We start from the raw sequence: 6322 nt of genomic DNA, 5'->3' as shown, positions 1-6322 counted from the left end.
AGCAAAAAATAAAAATAATAATAAAGATAGTAATAATGATAATAATAATAACAACGAAAGGTAAAATTAGTAATGATAAGTAATAAGGAGAAGAACAATAATGATAACAGTAAAATAGTAATAAAACAAAAAAAAAATAATAGTAAGTAAAAACAAATAATAATAATAATAATAATAATAATAATAATAAATAGAAATACAATACATAGAAATATGATAACAATAGAAATATAAATAGATAAATAAAATTAGATAAATAGTAATAGCAATGAATAGGAAAATATGTGGAAACGTAATGATAATAGTAATAACGATAATAATAATAGTAATAATAAATATACTAGGAAAAAATGAAATGTAAGTGATTTATATTTTACAATGTATAAAGAAGTAATAGATAACTAAATAAACAGATGATGAAACGGTGAATATTAAAAATGAAAGAACAACATACACATGATATAAAGGATGAAATAAGATGAATAGTATATAGATAAATAAGTAAATAAGCGAATGAATGAATAAAATAAAAAGTAATAAATAAATATGAAAATATAAAGGAAACAATATACAAGAGAGTGGAAGATAGGACCGAATCATAATTTAAATGAAGTTAAGAGGATAAATTGCAAAATAAATAAAAAACAAGAAGAAAGAGGGACCAAATATAAATGTGCGTGAAAAAGCGGGGGTCAAATGTGAAATTAATCCTAGACTCCCCTTAAACGTAGCGTTCCAAGGAGCAAATGATCGGAGGATTAAAATAAAACAGAGTAAAAATCTAACGACAAAATTGAAAAAAAAGAGAAAAGTATAAGATTGAAATTGGCCGGAGAAGTGGAAGGACTTGCAGCATAATTAGCCCTAAGAGCACAAACACGCGGATCCCCCAGGTACTGGGTCGGATCGCTTACGGGTCAGACGAAACTGCACCGTTTTGGGCATTAGAAGCTTACTCCAGAACGACGTCGTATGGTCCCCTTATAAATGCCAAAATTCCAACAAAAAATCATTCTTCCAGCCCTCTTTAAAAAAAAATAAAAATTTCTTTCTCTCCTTTTGGGCTAAACCCAGAAACTGGCCAAGAAGGCCACCAACCGCCGATCGTCGCGCCACCGTGGCTCTGTCGCCGTCGACCACCATGCACGGTGGCCGGAGCTCGAAAAGAAGCCCCCTTTTTTAGCCAATCGGAGAATAGGTAAAAAATAAATCCCTTTTTTTTATATATTTTGATATATATATATGTATATAAAATAATTTCAAGAAAAATAAGAAGAAAATAAAACGAAATAAAGAAATACCCTTTTGACCTTGATTTCTTTGTTCGATTCCCCTCTGTTTTGTATTTTTTTATTTGAATGCTTTTTTTGATTTTGCTTGAATCTCTGCTCTTTTTATTTTAAAAAATATCGTTTTTGTATTTGATTGCTCTCAATATTCGAACCTTCTGTATTGATTTCGTGTTTTTTTGTAAAAAAGAGCCCCCTATACAATGAAGATATTAACGGCTTTATAGCCGAATCATATTACAACTGTTAATATTTCTTGTTTCTATTCTCTTGTCTTTGCTTTGCGTGTTTCTGCTCTTTGTCTTGCTTTTTTTTTGTTTTGCAGGTGATGGGACGAGGCCAGAGGGTGCTATGCTAAGGCAACAGAGGCGCCAGGGGTGGTCAGGCGTTGAACGCGCTAACACCACGTGGGGAGCGGCGCGGCGCGAAGGGGAGGGAATGAGGCTAGGGTTTGTTGGCTGAAAAGTTTTAGGATTAGTTGGGTTAGGGTTTAGTTTTGGGCTTGGGTATTGGGTTAATTTGTAATGGGTTTTAATTGGGTAGTAATTATTTATTTGTTTGGGCTTATTGGGCCCGGTCAAATTTGGGCATTTACAATACTTTAGGACCATCATTTCATAACATTATTGTTTGACCAGTTGTATTCCTTTTTAATATCTCGAATCTACATGAAAAATTAGCTTGATTAATTTTTATTCTATAAACACTATTGGATACCCAACGGTAATTCTTTATAATATCGTCGTGTAAAAATTTGTCCTTATTAAATACCTGATCTTCACGTCGAGACATATTTTCGTTTTTAGATATACTTTCATTATAAAGTTTATTTATCGAATAATTATTTTTCTTGGAAATTCTTCAGAAACTCCAATGATATTTGATACATTAATATCAATAATGAGGATAATAACCTATATGTATAATACGTTAATTAATAACAACTCCTGCACAGAATCATATTCACATTTAATGATTTTCTCATGAAACTCGAGTTTTATGCTCCAGGAATCAATATTATCAAATAATTTATATCAACTGAATACAAATTCACTAGATATAAATAAATAACTTTATTTGGTGTTTGCATCCACTGCAAACTAATCATTTTTCATAACCAAAACTAAGTGTCTCGTGAATGTTTTTGTTACAAGTCAATTCTATATATTATGACTTTTATTTGTTTTCGCTATTATGCTAACATGTACTCCCCTTGGCTTTACACCTTTTGGGTGTTTGGACTTCAAGTCCGAAATACATTTCATAAGTTATAATAGAAATGTCTCTTTATTTTTGATGAGTTGTTCCCATTTCATGCTTTCAAATATACTTTCATTCAAGATCCTCTGTAACACCCCTATACCCGGTCCAACTATATGGACCCAGTATAAGACTAGTACATTTGGTGCCAAAGCGATTTTGGCTAAACATTTTATAATTCAACCGTTCATACATTGTGTTTTTACTTATTTAATTCCAAAGTTATTGATATAAAAATGTGGGGTCATTATTGGATGTTAGAATATGTTTAAAAATGGTTTTAATATTATTTTTACTCAAAACAGGGGAAAAATATCGATACCAAACAAAAGGCATCGATATTTTATGAAAAGTATCTATACCGCAACACAAAAATGATACCAAAATGACATTCTGGAAGTCTGAGAATTCAAATTTTGATAAAGATATCGATACCTTAGAACTAGGTATCGATGCCAATGTTAAAAACGATACCAAAATCATATTTTGTTTGGGAAATTTTGTATTTCAAAGCTATGGCATCGATACTTATACTGTTGGTATCGATACCTTGAGTAAAATTTGGCAAAAATCTGTTTAAAATTTCACTAAATCCCTGCAATTTAAATAGTTTCTTCTCAATACTGAAGATCAACTTAAAATGTATTAAAACTACTTAGAAACCACTCCAAAGTCAATCAATATCAACATATTACCAAACCACATATGCAACCATACTTATAGTTTTACTAATTCATTTCATATAAACCAAAATACTTCAATTAAAACCAAAATAGATAAGAGTTTCAAGAGTTTGCACTTTAGTCCCTAACACATAGGAAAACATTTGGTCTACCTAGGTACATGCCATTTTAGTTTAAAATATGATACCTATTCTTGAAGCTCTTAAGAATGTGATGAGATAAGAAACCTCCTAGCTCGACTTTATCTTGTCGTGTCTAATGTACCTACGCGTTAAGTCGGTGAAGGCTTAGTAAGCACTACAAGAATTGAATAGGTAAATGAAACATAACATATTATTTTAACTTGATCAACTAATACATATTTACACACATACAAGTTTCTTCAACTATACCTTACTTTAAATAAATTTAACTTACCTTTTTGTAAGTTATCAAACTTATCTCAACATATTGATGATTCACTTTTATTCACAACTCCTATTCTTAACTCAAAGTAGATGATAAACCGTAATTTATACATATTTTTACCCCATGCTTAACACATTTTATGGATAGTTTCTCCTTAAAATTGGTGAATTCGATGTTCCTAATCTTTTAATTTCATGTTTTATACTTAGGTGAGAATAAGAGAGTAAAAAGGGCGAGAAACTGGATGAAAACGGAGAAAATGGACCCATGTAGGAAATCAACACGGCCTGGACTTCCTCACACGGGCGTGTCACACGGTCGTGTCCCTTTAGTAAGATCAAAGCACGACTTACGCGGGTAGATCACACGCCTGAGCCCATTTAACGGTCTTGACCACGACCTTAAGTAATCACACACGGGCTTGTACCTGCCAAGCCCAAGTTTAGTCAAATTTGAAAAAGTCCAATTTTGAGGGCTCTTAGGCATTCTAAAGCCTATTTAAACACCTAAGGAGGCACTTAGAAGGGGGACGCAGAGTAGGAAGCAAGGGATTACTCAAGGAAAGCCGATTGATCTATCTCAAGAGCCGGATTCATCATCAAAACTGAAGATCTCCCTTCAAGTTCCTTCAGGAGTTTTGAGTTTTCTTATGTTTTGTTATGTTTATGGTTTTGAGATGTTTTCTTTCATAAATATGCACTAAACCCCCTAAATAGCTAAAGGGAATGAAACCTAAGACAGATCTTGTTATTATTATCTTAATTGTATGATAAATATTTGACTTGTTCTTAATTATGTGTTCTTAATTCTTGTTTTAATATTCCAGGATATTGATTCAAGTTAACGCTCTTATTCAGAGGAGGAATATACCTTGTCTAAGAGAAAAATTGTCATAATTAAGCGGAGTTGATTGCGCGCCTAGAGATAGCATGACAAGATTTTTTCGAATTAGGGTGAAACCTAATATGGGAATCCATAGATCGAGTTAATGCAATTCTAGGGTGTTAATTAGAAAGAGATTTCAATTTTTCAACCTAGGGTTAGACATTATTAGTCTCGAGAGGGATAATAATATAATTTCGGGATTTCTACGGATCAAGTCAAATGAATAAATCATCTGATTCAGAGTCAAATAACAACTGAAGTCTACGTGGATTTTTCCTTAGGTATTGTCCCAATCAATCGAATTTTCCCAAAAGTATTTTCCCAGGTTTACTTCTGTGCATTCTTAGTTAATAATTAGTTTGGATAACCAAATCTCTTAATTTTTAGGCTAGATAATAAAAAGAAAGTAAATACTAGTACTCGTAGTTTCTTTAGGCTCGACAATCCGGTCTTGTTGAACTATACTACTGTTCGATGGTACACTTGCCTTAATCGTGATAATAAGTTATTCTCAAGAACGATTCATTTATAAATCTTTAAAACCTGTTACGAATATCACGCATCAGTAGACTTTATAGACCACATAGGATATACGAAACAAATACAGAGGTGCATTATTATACACTATTAAACAAAGAGCACTAAAGTGCTATACAGAGAGCACGAATATGCTAAACGAAGAGCAGTAGTGTGGTAATAATCGAAGAGCACTCCAGGGTCCCTTAATGGCATGCCACTAATATCCTAGTAGTTCTAATTTTGTCTACTTGGGCGTAAAAGTTGAATTTCATGCATTTAAATACTTTACATAAGTATTTCAGAAAAGATTTCACATTAGTCCATCATCTACAATTTAGTCTCCATTTTCACAAATCACAAATATCACACCTTTTTCACACATATACTTTTACCAAAACATCATTACTTAGTGTTTAAACGAGTATACTATTTCATATTCTCCACCTATAATTTTCTTTACAAATTTCATAATTTCATAATCGCCATTTATTATTTATTTACAAATATAAATATATATATTTAACATGTCTATGCTAAGTAATTCCATATCATAATATATAAGTATTAAAATAAAAAATAATTTAAAAATCTTGTAGTACTTACAACAAAAAGGTTGAGATAATATATTTTCTTCTTCCTTCACTCCAAGGCCTTTTCCTTTCCTCTTCCTTCAATTTTATCCTCACTCTTCTTTTCTTTCTCTTTAATTTTCATAACAAACACATAACATTTATATGTTAAAACTACAATCAAATGACTTTCCTATACTATTTAATACAAATAAACATGTATGGTATGATAATTTCATCATTTCTTACCTTAGCTCTTTGAACACCTAAACCTAACTCATGCTTTTCTTTCTTTTAACCCATCTATCGAACTTTTCTCATGAAATAAAGTTGTTCACTAGCCTTCCTTTTGATTTTTACTAAAGAAATTTCAAAGAAATTTGATATTTTGAAGCTTGGATGGATCAAAAATATTGGGAGGACATGAAGGGAATTAAAAGAAAAGTTGGATAGAAATTTTTGGGGAAGAAGTGATGGTTTTGGGTGAAAAAATGATATCTCTCATCTAATTTCTTTTTTTTTCTCGACTTTTCTACATCATTCTACTAAAATATCTCACATTTTTAATTAAAATGGTCAAATTGCTAACAAGTCCTTAAGCCATCCATCTTTACACTTTTACCTATTATCATAACACCTAATAAATATCTACTTGGCTATTTACCATTTTTTCCTTTCTTATCTTTCATATTTCCTAAGATGACTCGTA

At 31.4% G+C, this 6322-nt stretch overlaps 2 long non-coding RNA genes across 3 annotated transcripts; one reads left to right on the top strand and one right to left on the bottom strand.

Moving 5' to 3' along the window:
• The first annotated feature begins 483 nt into the window (after window positions 1-483).
• LOC107942080 (uncharacterized) lies at window positions 484-1978 on the top strand. The gene is made up of 2 exons (XR_001695755.2): window positions 484-1198; window positions 1615-1978. It is a non-coding gene; the product is annotated as an uncharacterized lncRNA (long non-coding RNA).
• LOC121204636 (uncharacterized) lies at window positions 1457-6101 on the bottom strand. 2 transcript variants are annotated; one of them, XR_005899825.1, is made up of 3 exons: window positions 5863-6101; window positions 5648-5745; window positions 1457-3496 (listed from the first exon to the last, which is right to left on the bottom strand). It is a non-coding gene; the product is annotated as an uncharacterized lncRNA (long non-coding RNA). The 2 variants fall into 2 exon arrangements; XR_005899826.1 differs by lacking the exon at window positions 1457-3496 and adding an exon at window positions 3514-4067.
• Between the last annotated feature and the right edge of the window lie 221 nt (window positions 6102-6322).

The sequence above is a fragment of the Gossypium hirsutum genome, chromosome A08, assembly GCF_007990345.1.
Source record: "Gossypium hirsutum isolate 1008001.06 chromosome A08, Gossypium_hirsutum_v2.1, whole genome shotgun sequence".
In the NCBI taxonomy this organism is placed as follows: Eukaryota; Viridiplantae; Streptophyta; class Magnoliopsida; order Malvales; family Malvaceae; genus Gossypium; species Gossypium hirsutum.
This window is presented reverse-complemented; position numbering and strand designations above follow the sequence as displayed.